Genomic DNA, 17,678 nt, shown 5'->3' on the forward strand with positions numbered 1-17,678 from the left:
GTCATTTGATATCACTTCCCACCCGAGGGACCTCTCTCGGTCTTCTTTTTGTCCAACTCTGTCTCAGACTTTTCGTTTCAAGTTTTATTCCTCATCATATGAAAACGCTGTCGCTCACTCTTAATGTGTTCTTCTCTTCCTCTAATCTCAGCTCCTATGGAGACGGTAGTAATCTCAACACAGCCACTTAAGTTAGCATGTAGGATGTTAGCTAATGTAGCGATGGGAGAATATTTACAACCCTCAGTTGCAGCCTATGAAACAATGGGTTAAAGTCAACAGATGTAGACTAAAGTCAGCCTCTTATTTCTATCCAGTGAGCACTACTTTCATCACTCGACATGAACATTTACTGCTGCTGGTTGTTTTGATCAGGTTTAGCTAGCAAGCTTTTTAAGCTAACGTTAGCTCTGTGAGTTGTTTGATAAAAGCAGCTGGGCCTTATAAACTTTCTTAAACTTAAAAGGGACACAATTTGACGGCCACATTCCTGATGTTGCTCGATTCAAAGTTTCCCAAAGGTGCCCAGTGATTGTAACATTTTTGGCGGACTAAAGTGCTCCTTAGGCGCCCATTGTTTTTGGTTAGGCTCAAAAGAGACACAATCCCTAGTTTGTAGTCTTAAAATGCAGATTACCAAGCTACCATTAGTAGTCAAGGCTTGGACAGTTCTTTCTCAGTTCGGTTGAGTGAAGTTAGTATTCAAAAAACTACCCATTTGGGTCATTTTGCGTCAGATTTGTGACCTGATCGATGTAACGTAAGAGCTGTAGCTCAACTAAGATGTGGAAGGATCGAGAAAGCCTCTATGGTCGATTCTGTAGTTCAGCTTTGTAGGGAAAGAACCAGCAAATGGCCTTACTGCTCTTCATAGCTAACGTCAACAATAAAACACCAAGCTATACATCCCTGTGAGACAGTGCTGCACTCCCTGCCCGGGCATCCTCCCTCTGGCGCACTTATATGAGACTATAGATCACAGCAAACATCAGCTGTTTCTACCAGGGCTATTACTGAAGAACCTCACACTCTGACCTTCAGGAGGCGTTGGCTGGAAGATGTCAAAACAAGAGCTACTGTCCATACGTGAAAGCCACAAACAACTTTCCTTGGGAGGGAAACATTTATGTGAGTATTGGTGTGTTGGAGTAACAAGACGTGTGTTCTCTGCTGTGAAACAATTGACGACAGTGGTCTGTTCTCGTTTGCTGGTAAAGCATCATATTAATGAGACGGCTGTGATTTATGATAGCTGCTTTATTGATGTTGGATTATGTCCAGCCAAAGTGGCAGAGATTTATTTGGTAACATTTTACAATAGGATACACAATTTAGGAAAGAATAAAAACCCAATAACTAGTGAACCATGCTATGAGTTAATGAGTTACCCCTTAATCAATTTTGTAGAGTAGCGAATAATTAGTTAACGATTAGCAATTTAAAAAATGAGTGATAAACTAGTCGGGAACGCCTTGAATTACGATGAAATGTGAATAAGTTTGGCACTCCAGTGCCATTGATTGTTTTCTAACTTTATCAAGACATGGTTCGAAGAAGGTCTAATATGCCAAGGAAGGTCCTCGCCTTAAAAACGACAAGATAAGTTGAGCAAAAACTTCAGTTGACATGTGTTTGCTGGAAGGATGATGGGTGGTGATCGGCTTCTCTAAGGGGAAAGACAGGATTAGTTTGACTTCTTTATGTCATGCCTGCCCATTAGGTTAAGTTTTGTTTAATTTTTTCCTCATGTGTCTTGTCTGGTACTTCCTGTTTTATTTTGAAATCACTCACCACTGTCTCTGTTTCAGGTCTGTGTCCTGCCCCTCCCCCGTCGTGTGCTCACCTGCTCCTGATTGTGCTCTCCCCAGCTGTGTCTCATCACCCTCATTACCACATGTATTTTACCCCCTGTCTTCCCCTGTCTCATTGCCAGTTCGTTTGTACCCTAGTGTCGCGTTCCAGCATTTTGTTCCTAGCTCTCGTTTTTTGACCTCTGATTCTGACCCCGTTTGCCCTTTTACCTTGCCTTTTGTCTCACATCTGTTGGATACCTTAGCCTGATTTTTGACTGCCTATTTTGTGTACCGAACCTTGCCCGGCATTAAAACTCTGAAATCTGTCCACTGGTCTGAGTTTGCATTTGAGTCTTTCATTCTTGGTCCCCGGTTCATGACACTTTACACGACCACAAAACCTCTAACTGGGCCTCCAAAAACATGAGGTACAAGTTGTTGTTTATTTAAGGCACTGGTAAAGCAACACTAGAAAGGCCAATTGGAGTAACCCATCTATTATTTTGATGACTAATCCAAAGAAAAAACAATGGTTTGTAATACAAGGCTAATGGAAGTTATTCCATCATGAAAGTTATCCCAATGGCAAACTTCCTATTGTGTGTCAAGAATCGCGAGGTTAACAGTAGAAATATACCGTTGGTAGTATGAAGGATGCGCCAGGAACACGCAATGACATGGCATACACTGGATTGGCCAACACAGCGCCTTAGTGGATGATGTTGTATTGCCCTATTGGATAACGTAAGGAGCAACATTATCAGTCACACCACCTATCCTTTTTACCCCTGGCACTTTGAATTGGAACTTTAGCTGTGACAACTTACTTAGCCCATTGACCACAGGCAACTGTTTTTAATTATAGTCTAACATGACCTTAAATGGTCAATGGACTGTACTTATATAGCACTTTTCTAGTCTTCCGACCACTCAAAGCGCTTTTACATTACGTCACATTCACCCTTTCACACTCACAGGCTACTGTGCCAATCTCCAGTCAGTATCTGTGCCCATTCAAACACTGACGCCTTCAGGAGCAATTTGGGGTTTTAGTGTCTTGCCAAAGGACACTTCAACATGTGACTGTAGCAGTCAGAGATCAAACCACCAACCTTCCTATTGGGAGACGACCCACTAACCACTGAGCCACAGCTGCTCCACCTTAGAAAGGAAATCATCGTGGATGGTTGGGCCAATTGCATCCTGTGTCCGGTATCCCAACAAAAGTTGACACTTGCATCACCTAAACCGCAACCATTCCCTATATCCAACCAAGTTGTAGTTGCAAATCAGACGACGTCAAGAGGAGTCATTTTGGGAAGACATATTTGGTTTTTGGGACACCGACAAATGAGCTATTTGTCTTTCAGATACAAGGTCTGGTTGATCTGCCTAGTGCCCAGTCCAATCCACAATCCTCAACCTCAAAGTTCTAAATCTTTTGAACGATCCCTGCCATGCCTTTTCTCTTTTCTCTTCTCCTCAACTGTCTTCATCTTATTTTGATGTGACCTTGGGACAACAAATTTAGATCTACCAGGAAATGGCTTGAAGGAGAAAATTAATCACCTTCTCCTACCCTCCCACAGGATGGCCAAATGGCCCCAGAGGGTTGCCTTGATCCCATGATGTGCCAGAGGCCTTCTAGCAGTTCTCTTCAGACAAAGAAGGGGCTCAGCAGGGGGGGGATGAGTAGCAGGTGAGGGAGTAGTGGCAAGCTAGGCTATGGGAGACTGAGGAGGATGATGAAAGAGGAGAAAGTTAAAGAAGATTGGCCATGAAGGGATTAGAACAGGAATGCAGACAGTGCAAAAGTAGAAAGGGAGCGATAAGGCCAGTGAAGTGGTAGAGGGCTTGAGGTCGTCAATGGATCTCACCAGTGAATGTTAGACGATGCATTGACAGTTGTGGAGGATGGAAATGAAGAGGGAGAAAATGTATCCAAACCAAAGCCAGTTCACCTGTGCCCTGACTGGTAAACCACCACTACCACTGTTAGATTCTGCCCAGTTCCTTTTTGTTTCTGTCATTCCTCTGTTATCACAGACTTGTTTTAACTTTCCGAGCACCGGAACGTAAGATTACATTTATATTACATCCTCAAATTTGGAACAAAGGGATGTTAGTCTTGGGATCAACCAGGAAGAAGTCCAGGGAGTAAAAGAACAAAGAGAGTGATGCTAATGAGACAAGAAAGGAAATGTGAGACCGAGGGATGGCTTTAAACCTGAATCCAGGTAGGCCAACATAATGCAGACGCATTGTGAATCTATTTGAGGTTGGCATCAAGAGACGGAGAGACACATGGACTATGTTTCCAGCCACATGGTTTCAGCACATTTTGATTTGTATGGATATGCTATAATGTTTGAGTTAACCCACCAACTCTCTAGACCACCGACTTTCCGTCATTGTCGTCTTGTTAGATTTGTCTGTCCTTTTTGATACTCTCAACTAGGCCTCCCTCTTTGACATTCTTGCGGGTCTTTTTGTATTTCTTTAACAATCAAATGAATTTTTGTTTCATGGAGAAGGTATCTTTCTCCACCATTTACGCTTCCCACGAGGGGCTTAAACCTTCCTGTTCTCAAAATACACCTCAACATCTCAAGTCCAAGGTCAAATCAAAGAAATTCCATTGTCTTCTTATGTAGATGATATTGAACTTTACATCTCCTTCCTGCCTTTGACACCAAGGTTCAAGCATGTGCGTGATTGAAATATCCATTCGCCCTCCGCACCACCCTACCTCCCTTTGAAATTCCTGCCCAAAGCAAAATTCTTTGGATTATCCTTGACAACCTTGAAGAGGTTTTATCATAATAACATCATTGCACAGGTAATGTTGGATAACACCTTCTATCTACTTGACACTTAATTTATGCTTCCCATATCGCCTGGAAGGTGAGGCTGCTGTTTGAGGGTATTAATTCCCAGCTGAATGTCACCAAGCAGAGGACAGTGTTTGTTCTTGCAGGCTTTAGCTTTTCCTGCCTAATCAATTAAATTACACATAGCCGGGAACAAATTGGCAATTTTCTCCTTATTTTGTCAAAAACTAAAACCATTATTTTTTCATCAACATTTGTTAATGCAGTCCTGACCTCAATTGACCAATTGTGTCAAATGTGGGACAATTTTGCTGACCGGACATCTGCAGTCTTTCAGTACCATCTCAGCTCTCTGGGAACCCTGGCCAAGGTGATTCCAAATTGCCAATGAAAATGGAAAGTTCTAAGCTAGGTGAGTAGAGTCTGACTGTACCATGCATGGGAAACAAGACTACACACTGTACATACAACATCCTGTAGGAGGCTTGAGTAATATGCAACACCTGTGTTAGCTTGAACACCACTACTTTAGGTCCACATTTGGTCTTCACCTTCTGGTTCGCTGCTACAAACACCTTATTGATGTAGTTGTTATTCATACCAGACCACTTGTCGTCTTAATTAACCAACAAAAACCCCTTCATACTCTTGATTTACGCTAATGATCACTGGATATGCACATCCAACATATGATGGGAACTGAGGTTGCCGGTCTCTGACTTCACTTGTCCACAGAACTTTGCAGGTTGTCTCAAAGAGCAGGAAGGCAAATTATGTGTAAATAACGATGTAATTCTTCTGCATCCTTTTGTCAAGGTGTTGCATTCAGATCAAGTCAATCCGCTTGACTTCTTAAGTTAAGAGCAGCGGGCCGGTTCTGAAGTTCCCAAGTTTTACCCAATGTCTTCTGTAGCAGAAGGTGGTTTTTGGCTTGTAGAGGTAAAGGGTGTTATGGGGCACGTAGGTATGCTTCAGTACGCCAATAATGTTGTAGGGAAATAAAAGATTTTACATTAAACTGCCAACAAATCAACTCTGTATATTGTGCCAGAACTGCCAGGCACGTCGGACAATTTCTGTAGCTATATTTCATCATGTTTGTCCTCCATGTACTCGATTATATTACTCTGTCTAAGCATTTTTTCCCAACTGACAACGTACAGAGAGAAAATATTGGAAGGACAAACAATGTTAAGGGAAAGGGTGTAGACTGATGAAAAATAAAGAGAAAGAGAATCTGCAAATGATAGATAGATAGATAGATAGATAGATGGGGAAGGGGGACATTTTACATGACAACAGAAATTAGGATGAAACAGAAGAGGAGGAGTTAATAGGACGTCCAGTCCAATCTGGTCTGCTGTCTGTTTTTGTATATGTGTGTCCAGTGTGTGTGCTCTTGTCTTCTGCATGCGAAGCACGACCCACCAAGTTAATAATTGTTCTTCCTGTGTAAATATTAAGGAATCTACACAACCCCCCGCCCCTTCCCTCTATATAATCGGATCCTTTTGATGCAAAGGAACACTGCACGCTGCAGGGCTGGCAGATATTGACAACTCACCCTCCGTCAGAATTAGAGAGATACCAGGAGACTGAAAGAGTGATTGACCTGTCTGTAGAGGAAGCCTTGACAATGAAGAGGAAAGGATGATGGAGGGCGAAAAAGACCAGTAAAAATTCATTTGTTTGATGTGATTTAGGGAGGAAGATGCATTAGCGTGGTGACAGAATACTGTCAGGGACCTTTCTACGTGTCTGTCTGGAGAATGAGATCTCTCAGGTCGAACTATCAAAGCCATTAGGTGTCAAGGTTGTTTTCATCAACAGCATCTTAATCACCTTCTTAATCACCAATACCTCCACTGTTGTCATGTGGTGTCAATAAGGTTGTCTCGTTGCTGGCTTGGCAGGCTGAGAATGGAGACTAAAAACACACTGGAGTACAAATTTAATGCAGAATATTAACAGCCTTTAATGTCCCAACAAGAGCTCCACTTCAAACCTCTTTTGTTCACAGTTTTTATTACTTTACACTTTGCCACCTATCTTTAACTAAAGCGCTGTAGGGATGGGATTACACATTAACCCTGAATAGCATAGCACTTAGCATAAACTACAGAATCATGGCAATGGAAATTATCCAAATTCACCATATTCACATGGCGGCCATTTTCCTCTGATGTCATGCTTAGGGTGGGAAGCTCAAATGCCGTCATAAAAGGCTCCTGCTGTATTCCAGGTTTTTGTCATAGACTGTATAAATAATGGACGTAGCCACCGTGACGTCACCCATTGGTTTCTTGACTGCGTAAATGAAGCCTCGAGTTCGGGATATGGTTGTTGCCATGTTTAGTTCCATAAATCACACAGCAGGTAAGATTATGTAAAATTTTTACGTGAGAAAAAAACCCTTAAAGGCTCCAACAACACAAACACGGTGAATTAAAGTTCAGTGACGTCTAGCAGACAGCCAGCGGGTTCCACCTGTCACTCAGGTGACCCTGCCCCTATAATTTAAGGCTTAATATAATTATAATGGGTGAGTGATAAAAAATTTTTAAAAAACACCCCCGTATTATCTTGAACAATAAAATTAGCTATTTATAACAAAACCGTTTTTTGTACCAGGCTGTAAACATGTTTATTTCTGCTGTAAAAATGGGCATTTTCCCATCTGTCATCATGTTATTTCTTGGTTTCTGGAGCCTCAAGTGGACACTTGAGGAACTGCAGCTTTTTGCACTTCTGTGTTGGCTTAATTTTTCAACACCATACCATACTGTATGACAGGTACCTGACAACTGTTATCATTTCATCATTTCTTGAAAATTGACCAACTAATGAGACAATCAAGAGTTAAAATCCAAAGGGAAATCTATCCATGTTTCAAAGTAAAACAACATATTTGACGCCAGTTAAGCACCTTTAGAAAACAGCTAATGCTAGCATTGAAGGACTCCCTAGCTAACATTATGGTAGCTAGTAAGTACGTTATTAACAGTTATTTGTTCCAAGCTAACTAGTAACTAAAGCCTTTCCTTTTGTAACGTGTAGAACAACTAGACAGTGGATTAGCTTTCTGCCACTTCCTACCTTACTGTAATATTATCTAGTAAGAGGCTGGACGCTCGTGTTAGCTTATTAAATATGTTGTTTTATCTTGAAATACGACCTACATTCACTCCGGATTTTCACTGTATGTCGCCTCTTCAGGTTACTGATCAACCTGAAAGTGATCTGAACGATTGTAACTCAACAGTAAAATATTATCAAATGGCCGCCGTGTGAATATGGTCAATAGTCCCTGCAGCTCTAGGGCCTCTAAGGTTTGCGTGACAATACATTTTTATGTATGGAGAACAAAACACTGGACAATGGTTAACCAGGGAGACAACTGAACTGGCAGAGAGACAAAGATACCAATGAGCGGAAGAGTCAGATTATAAGAAATAACCGGTTGTTGCTGTTTCAATTATACTGTTTTTATTGTAGTTAAAATAGCAATTATTAAAGGAAATAAGACATAAGCCTTATGATGTTGTACAGTTCGAAAAACACACTCAGTTACACTGGCACACACACATTCACACACACACACCAGGAATTCCAAGGAGAGTTACAGCGTGTGAAGCACAGGGTCTGGAGGAGAGATGATGGGTGGAGCGGGGTGATTGTGTGATTCACACAGTATCTGGTGCCGGCCTTGGCGGGTAGAATAATGTGAGCCCTGAAAACAGGTGTCAGGGAGTAGTTGACACGGACTTCAGAAGCAATATGAGCTCCAGCACTGTGATATGAGAGAGAGCGAATGCTCAAAGACAGCGAGACGGAGGGGAGGAGGGGAAGACAGAGGGACCGAAAGTACACACAAAAGGTCAGGGGTGTGGGTTATCAATGAAAAAAGGAAAAGTATTAGTCAGACTAAAGATGGAAAGTTAAAGTTATAATCTCGAAGATTTTCATTTAAATAAATGTTAAGTCGATAGCTATCGCCAGATGAGATAACACAATGGTGACTGAGCCTATGGCCCACTGATGAAAGCCTTTGCATTTGCAGTATATAGTAGAATTACGCACTGGGTGTCTGTGGCGCCCAGTTAACGGAGCGTTTTCCATCAGCCAGCAGTGGTTGGTCTGCCAGAGAGGGTAGGCGGAGCTAAGCGGCTGCTTTGCCGGTCTCACAACAGTCATCTACTATGGCTGAACAAACAAAGAAAAGATGGATGACTACAGATACAACTTCAAAAATAAGTGAAAATCCAAAGAAAAATAAACATATTCGACGCTCAGATGAAGCAAACAGTTTGAAAAGGAAAACGACCATCAGCCAGGAAAATCAAGCGTTACAACCGTAACAAAGGGATCGAAACCGCGTGTCCTCCTACAATTACCATATAACACCATTAGGGGGCGCCCAAGAGAACGAAACTGAACTGTTCGAGATTGTCAGTTTAAGTAGAAAAGAGGGTTCAGGATATGGAAGAGAAGAATAATAATTAAGATTAAATATGGTGATATAACTGAGCGTAACCACTGAGTATGAGAGGGTTTGGTCTACGGGGTCCCTCGACTGAAAAACGGAATAAATCACAATATTAACAAATTAATTTAAATTTCATTCTTACAATATTTTCAGTGTCAACATTGTAGATTTTTATACACATAAAGGTTTACCCGGTGGACAGACACAGCTGTAACTGATTGGGGCTCTAATGAGTGATAGTTGATAAAAGCCGTTAAATCGTTTGTTGCAGGCGGATAACATTGATCTGAATTCAGACGATCCAAAGTGTGAACGGCAGTAAATGTTACTTTACTGATAAAATGTGTACAGCTCATGTATACGTACTAACAACTGTCCTGCTTGGTGATTTATAACAATTAAAATATAATAGCAGATGGGGGTTTGAAAGTAATTAAAAAATCACGCATGCACACACACATTAAAACACACACGAGGGCATATGCTACATTTAACTCCTACACTAATTTGCATATACATGTAAGAATATGTACACAGTAGATATACACACATGCATGTTCTAAAAAAGTGTTTGACCTTGAATCCAGTGTGCACAGGGAAATCTGCTCACTATGGTATGTGTGGTGCGTGAGCTGTAAAGGATATCGAATTCCAACAAATCACTAGTGTCAGGCAATAAAGAAGGGAAAACCTCTGAAGATTATTCCACCCTTAAATCCTCTCAGGCTTCAATTACACAAGCAGCATATGGACACATCTGCCCGTTATGATAATAACCAACAACGACTGTCTGTCACAGACGGTCTGATCCGGCCGTCTGGCGCTCACGTGTTCCTTTTGTTAATCCAAGGGCAACTTGGAATTCCCACACTACTAAATGCTGCACTTAGATATAAGAGCTGGCGTTCACGGAGAAATCAGCTCCTGCTCTGCCCACTCATACCGCAGATGTCTAACTTTATTTGCTCTTTATGGACAATATAAGTTTGAGAGTTTATCCTAAGTGGATGGTCCATTAACACACATTATTCCAAGTGGCTAGCAGTGTGCTGTGCCCTGCAAGCCAGCCGCATTGCAGTTAAAATCTAATTTCAGTCAAGGACTCACTCGGGTAAAGGAGCCTCTGGACATGACTCTGCCAGTTTGCAAGGCAGAAGAAGAGCCCTTTATCGCTATATCCATCAATCAATTAAACATCACACTGAAGCCATTAGTATAGCCGTCATTAAATAAGAATAGTGATTGTGTGCAAAATGTGTCTTCAGTTTAAAGCTGAGTACGCGTAGGAAGGAAGGGAAGTGGCAGACAGGCAGGTGCCACCCAAGCATTTTAGTTCTTTTTGCTATCTCGATGTTTCAACAGAACGAGATTCAACAGAGAGGTCCAACATGTATTTAAGAGTTCCAACATGTATTTAAGAGAGTTTCAACATGTATTTAAGAGGTCCAACATGTATTTCAACAAAAATGCTTCTGAAATAAATTTCCTAACCCAGCTTTAATTCTGAGCACTTTTATTTATGTCCATACAAATGTCTTCTGGACATTAAAATGTGTGTTGCTTTGGGTTTTTATGTGTTTAGTCAGTTTAACAGCTGCTAGCATGTTAAGCAATTAGCCCTCTCTAAGCTAGAGCTACAACAATTACATTTAACAAAGCAAAGCAGCTTTTAAATAGCTTAACAAGACTTTATGTGCTACCTCATCCAAGCTAGCTAACTAGCTAAACAGCAATGTGAAGATTAGGAGTGTTAGCTAGCTGTTTAGTTTAGAGTTTCACAGCAGCAGGGAAGATAACTTTACAGAGTTTTGGCTTGTGTTTGCTAAAGAGACAAAGTAGCAAACATAAGCTAGCTAACACTCTTAACAATGGAGTATTTCAGTTCAACAGCTACTAAAATGTTTAGCCAGTTAGCCTTCAGTTAGCTAGAGCCACAACAATTAAATCAACCAGCTAAGCTATTGCTGCAAAATAGAACTTCAGTCTTCAATTGAGCTTAACAAGGCTTCATGTACAACGTCAACCAAGCTAGCTAGCTAGCCTTGTTAAGAGTAAGTGTTAGCTAGCTTGTTTATTCAGCAAGTTTTTTCTGGGAAGACACACAACTCTTTGGTCTATGTAGCAAAGTAAAGTTAGCTAACATGGTCCAGCGAGGTGTTTCTGTTATTTAAACTTTATTGATATAACCCGGTTGGACAATAGAAGCACTTAACAGTTTAAGCCATTAGTGCACAATAGAATTAAACCTCTCTAAGATGTTATAACCCTCAAGAACAAAAGATTTATTGCATCATTTGTATTAGGTAGATGACCAAAGTGGACTGAGTGCTCAGTATGTGTGTCCGTATGTGTAGGGAGGGAGGAGGTTTGATACCAGAGAGAGAGACACTATAATTAAGTCAAGATAATGCACTGCTGTCTCGTGTGCATCGATCCGCTCCCTCCTAATGTCCCATGGTGACATGACTTGTTAGCCTTATTAAGTGCACACCTACAACCACAGCATGAGCTGATTAGATAAAAGAGCATTCATTCAACCTGCACACTGAGCCACTGCTGCTGCCACTGAATGCAGCACGCAGTAAGGATGTTTTAATGATGGCGGTATAACGATGGAAATATTTTTCTGTGGAGTCAACTTTGTCCGAGTGTAACAAGAAAATGTCACACCATTTCATGCCCTGCAAAAAGAGAAATTGGTTTTATTTTTATCCTGGATTGAAATGAGTTTGGCCTAAAGTAGCTGCAGTGCGTTTCTTTTTAGGAGATAGTCGCAGAGTGCAGTTATAATTGAAGAGTTTGGGAAAGGTGTCGCCAAGCTTTGAAGAAACTCTGCATCATTCATGGCTTTTCGGGGACACGGATGAAATAAATCTTTTATGTATTTAGAAATACACAGAAGTCTTTATAAATGGAGACTCCAGACAGAGACGCAGCTGCTCGGGTTAAAGAATATCAGATGTAAAATACCTAAATATCAAACATTACATTTAAAAACTGTGCTGGATTTAGGAGGCTCTTTTGGCTGAAGAAGTTCATAAGCAGTCACTTCATTACGTGACATAGGGAGCAGGTCTCGTCCTCAGAGACGGACATACAGTGCTATCATGCTTCTACGGAAGCCTAAAAAGGACAAACCAAATATGGAGAGGGCCTTTTGTGTTCAGGCCATCGTAGGTTCTCCTTCAGGCTTGAAAGGAAGATAATGCCACTAAGTGCTACGTTATTATACAACAACCAAGCAATTTAATTGGCCAAGAGACATTTATGAGTGATGATATAGAGTATAACAGCACTGGGACTTCCAACTGGGTGTGTCTCTCAGCTGCAATTCATAACATAATCCCCTGGGGCAATTGTGCCCGATCAAAGTACGTCCACTAACACTGCTTGTTTTTGCCACTGACAGGCTCAGATCGTTACCCGACGTGTCCGACAACATCACGGAAATGATCCCGTAAACTATTATACTCTGGCTTAAATAAATAGGGACGGCCATCGAATTCAAATGCCTCCTCTTCATCGTCGAAATCAGGTAAATATTCAGCCACGGCTTTTAAAATATATCCTTAATGTAAGTCCTCTACGTAAACAAATCCTCTCTCCAACTAAAACTCACGTTTCCACCGTCCTGTGCAGGTAACACCTCACCAGCCATGAGGTTTCATTGCGAGACTCCCCCTTGAGCGAGACTTCTGTTTCTGGTTACACAAAAAGGATCTTACTCTTTAAAGAAAGGACGATCTTTGAAGGGATTATTTCTGTAATGTTGTCGGACACCTGGAGTAACAATCTGACGTACTTTGATCGGGCGCAATTGCTCAATTATATTGCGGCCGTTGTAGGTACCAGATGTGCTCGGTTGCCAGATCAGCTCAGGTCCTGCGGTTACAGGTGACGTAACACATTCTGATTGGCTTCACGTCGGAAAGTGTACGAATGCCGTGAAGTCACGTCGCAGACTGTCAAATTTTAAAACGAGAGCAGAGGAAGACAATCTGGTAAGAAAACAAAATCAGTAAAGGACTGTAAATATATCTTCTTGTACCTTATGGCATACAAGACGTTCAGCCAATCATAATGTGTAACGTCATCTGTAGCTGCAGGACCCCGAGCCGATCTGGCAGCGGAGCACATCTGGTACCTACACCGTATCGACAGACCAATTCCAAAAGTTTTTGTTCCTATGAGTCATTTCAACACCCGAATGAGTAAAAATAGGCCCACGGTTTAAAAATACCAAACATCTCCTTTAATATCAGCACAGCTGTGATTATCTTCTGTGCATTTATTCAGTACAACAGCACTCCCTCTTGTGTGCTATTCCTTCAATAAACAATGGAGTACAAAATAGATTTTTTTTAAATCTCAAATTGATTTTTTTGGGACTTTATGGCTTTATTTAGAGAGAGAGAGAGGACAGTGGATAGTGTTCGAAACAGGGAGGGAGAGATTGGGGATGACGCGCGGCAAAGGGCGGGGGGAGGGAGTCGAACCAGGGTCCACCCCATCGAGGACTGTGGCGTCTGTATTTGGGGCGCATGATTTAATTGCTGAGCTCAGTTGTTATTTTTGATGTCTTTAAGATGGCCAATGGGCATTTTAAATATTAATAAAATCAGTATGTTTTGATTGCAATACTTTACTTTACCCAATTATATTTTATGGCGGAGAGGAAAAGAGCAGACGAGTAAAGAAAAGATCAGAGGAGAAGAAGAGAGGAGTGGTTTTAGAAAACTGTTTTGTCAGAGCTCCTCCGTGAGAAAAAAAAAAAAGAGCACCCAGCAGCCTCAGGAGTCAATTTCATCTTCAGTTTCTTTTCTCACGCTTTCATGCTAAGCTTCCTTTGGATCAAACAGACTCTGGCTCTGCCTGCCCCTGGCTCAGCCTTTGGCCCGTTCATCCCTTTCCACACACACTCACCAGAACACACTCTCCTCACGCCCATCCCCTGATACTTGTCACAATAGGTTCATGACTCAGTTATCATACCTTTCCTCAAACCCCTGTGACCTTTGTACCTGCCTCACAACAACGGCACACACGAAGCCTGTACACACGGATGTAATGAACACAAACAGAGCGGCGAAACATGAAGTGTATAAGCGATGTTCTGAGCGGAGTGTGGGAGCAAAGTTTCATGTATGCATAAATGAACATGTGACTCCATGTATGTGCGTGGGATTTGTTAGAGCTCTGGTTCAACAACCAAGTCATGCCTGCGTGTGTGCGTGTGTGATGTATCTTTAATGTGTAGGCTGCAGAGAGAACATAATCAGTATTGGATTCTTCTCCTGTATAGCCTAAAACGATAATGTAGGAGTGTTACTCAAACGCCACACTGCAGTCCTTCCCCTGACCATCACGCTCAGAAGGAAACTGGTGTGTGTGTGTGTGTGTGTGTGTGTGTGTGTGTGTGTGTGTGTGTGTGTGTGTGTGTGTGTGTGAGAGAAAAATAGAGAAAGGCTGCGTTCACTAACTCACCGAGCTCGTGAGAGTGAATAATGATCAATACTTTGACCTTTGTTGTTTCTACTTGAAGGGTAGCCGGTGCACCCAGGGGAGTCGGTGTTTAGCAGCCCGCATCAAAACTTGAACACTTTTTGCTACTGCATGTCAGCGTTCACACCCTGTTATTTATGTGTGTGTGTGTGTGTGTGTGTTTGTGTGCGGGCTGCAGGGTGTTCTGTGCAAAGATTCTTCATTTCGTGCAGACAGTAGCAGCGCCAGGGGGATTGTGACTGGGGGAGCTGTGGGGAGGGGCTGGGTTGTTTAAAGCAAACAAACAATAACAAAGATTTTCACTAGAGAAAAAAGAAGATTAAATTATCCAGGTTAATTATTTAAATGCTCTAAAATTAAAAGATACTCAAAGAACAACAAGCAACAATCCAAAACAATTTAAAGAGCATCTGTGGATTTAGTAAATACTTAAGGTTTTGGCCCAGCTGGAGTTTAACGCTTTAAAGTCGAGGTGAAATGAAAAATGTCATTTTAATCCTTTTAGATCACATCCCCGGTAATATTGTGCATCTATTTGACAATATAGGCAAAAAAAAACAACAGAAAATCCTTTTCTTCGTATTCTTATATCAAAATCAGATCATTCTTTCTTCCTGTAAAACTAAATTTCACGTGTGCTTACGTAAGTTAGCGCCAAACAATTTCAACCAATCAATCTGCAACATTTAGCCGCAGAGCACCAAGAACGCTCGGTCAGTTAGCTAGCTACTGCGCTGTGGAGAACGTCTGTCTACGCCCACTTCTCAACGATCAAATCAAATCCCTCTAATGATATGTCCCGCCTGCACGTCCTGTTTCACTCGGAAATACGTCACGATACGGAAGCTAGATACTCTCGAAATATTGTTTCAGCTCGACTTTAAGGTACAGTATTAATCTTAAATTACTGAAACAGCACCACACAACTCCTGCTAGCTAGCCGCTGCCTGCCAGCTCTAGCTAACGTTTAGCCTGAGGCGCACAGCACACGACAGAAGTAGTTTAGCTCACTAGGCTAACTTACAGTAATAATGTCAGACACTCCTCTTCTTCACCGTCCTCCTCATCCTTATCCTCCATGTTTAGCACCACGTTAGCTGTGTCCCAATCCACGGGCTGCAGCTTTCGGAAGAGGCGGTACACGGAGGATGCTCCGTTGTCAGCCTGCGTAGACCGTTAAAGCCGAACTGAAATGAGACGGTCTGGTCTACCCTTGCGTCACTAAACATTGCTCCTGTTGCCTTGCAACAGGTAGCTAGCGGGCTAACTTGCTAGCATAACTAACGTCGAGTAAGTTAGCCTATTATTTCAAAGATAATTAGTTTCAAGGGCCCTTTCGTTTTCTTAAACGTGTAAAGCTAGCTATGGGTTTGAGTTGAAACCAAAAACTTTTACATTTAAAGTGTATTCCGGGCGCCGATTCAGCTCAGTGGTTAAATCGGCGGCCATATACAGAGGCTACAGTCCTCGATGCGGCAGCCCTGGGTTCAACTCCTGCCCTCGGCCCTTTGCCACGTGTCATCCCCGCTCTCCTCCCCTGTTTCGAACACTATCCACTGTCCTCTCAATAAAGCCATGTATTCCTTGGCATCGCAAAAGTCTGCCATTTTGTTTTAATTTGACGTCTCGCAATACGTTGGGCCGCCAAGGATGCACCCAATGGATCCTTCACTGTCCAGGAAACGGAGGACGCATTTGTCGGCCGCATCTGAAGGAGCCTTCGAATTGGAACGGCCTTCGACGCGCTTCTATGACGCATACGGCCTTCAAATACGACCTCCGCCGGCTGCAGCCGCTGGATTGGGACACAGCTCTTGTCTCCACCACGTTAGCAATTAGCATCTTCATGCTGGAATAGGCATTCTCTGGTCACTGCCCCAAATAGCAGCTGATGAACACAAACTTGTTGTACTTCATTCGTCAATTCGCCACTTGTAGTAACTCCTAAAAGAGGAACTGTTAGAGCAACGTCTGTTTATGTTGTCCCACATGCAAACCAACCAATCAAATTGCACAACAAGCTGAAAAGGTCAACGGTCGTCATCGTGAGTGTCACAGGAGCATCATTACGTAAATGAAGATACAATTAGATTTAGTTTTTACAGCTAAGGGGGGCCTAATGACCCTCCTATTCCCCAGCCGTTGCTGGCTGAACACACTAAGATGAAGGAAACTAAGATCCAATAAGACGATAAGTTGCAAGAGAGAGATAAGAGAGAGAGGGAGAGAGGGAGAGAGAGAGAGCGGCTAACAAAATGAGTGAATGGCAGAAAGAGAAGGAGCAGGACGAGTGTTTGACTAAGAGTGATTCCCTCTCATCCCCTCGACAGGCTTTAGCTTATCATTCATTCAAGAGCACTTTCTCTGTCTTCCCTGCCTGCTTGGCATCATTAATAGCAGCTGCCCAGAGTTACAACACACACATCAGGTCACGCACACTTTCACTCTTTGCTCCGATCACACCGCACACACACAGACAGACCGACACGCACACCGGCACACAGAGGATTTGGGTTGTAGTACTTGTTGAAGCGGACCTGCCAATAAAGGCTCCTGACGTGGAATCGGAGGTGACAGATGAGGCAGGTGAGGAGGGGAGCAAGGGGGTGAGGGGAGGGAGAGGGAGACAAGGAGACAGACAGGGGGAGTAATCAGGAGAGGCATGTTGTGCAGGAGAGGAGGGAAGAGGGAAGGAGGCCGTGGAGATAAGGCGGAGTGAGGAGAGTGGAAAGGAGGGGAAAATATAAGAGGACTGATTTCCCGTATTCAGTGGTGAGATGTGTGACGCAATGACGGCTCGATGAGAGAGACGATTTCAGACGTTCTCTTAACTCCTGCTAGCAACAAGGCTCTGTGGCAACACTGGTAGGTTGGCAATAAGACAGTCCCTCGATAAAACCTACTGACTTTGATGATCCCTTCACGTTTCCTCTAGTGCCACTATAAGGTTTGAGGTTTTGACTGAAACGTCTCGAGAAGCTTTGGAAGGATTGCCACGGAATTTGATGAAGATATTTACGTTCCTGTCAGGATGAACTGTTATCAGTTTGGCTATCCCTTCACTTT

The 17,678-nt window shown here is 42.5% G+C and overlaps 1 protein-coding gene across 1 annotated transcript in view; it reads right to left on the bottom strand.

Moving 5' to 3' along the window:
* pvalb6 (parvalbumin 6) overlaps positions 1-17,678 on the bottom strand; it is a 57,014-nt gene that overhangs the window by 14,440 nt on the left and 24,896 nt on the right. The window lies entirely within an intron of this gene.

This window comes from Semicossyphus pulcher, unplaced genomic scaffold, assembly GCF_022749685.1.
Source record: "Semicossyphus pulcher isolate SPU_LCO1_2020_fin unplaced genomic scaffold, fSemPul1.0.p SCAF_25, whole genome shotgun sequence".
NCBI lineage: Eukaryota > Metazoa > Chordata > Actinopteri > Labriformes > Labridae > Semicossyphus > Semicossyphus pulcher.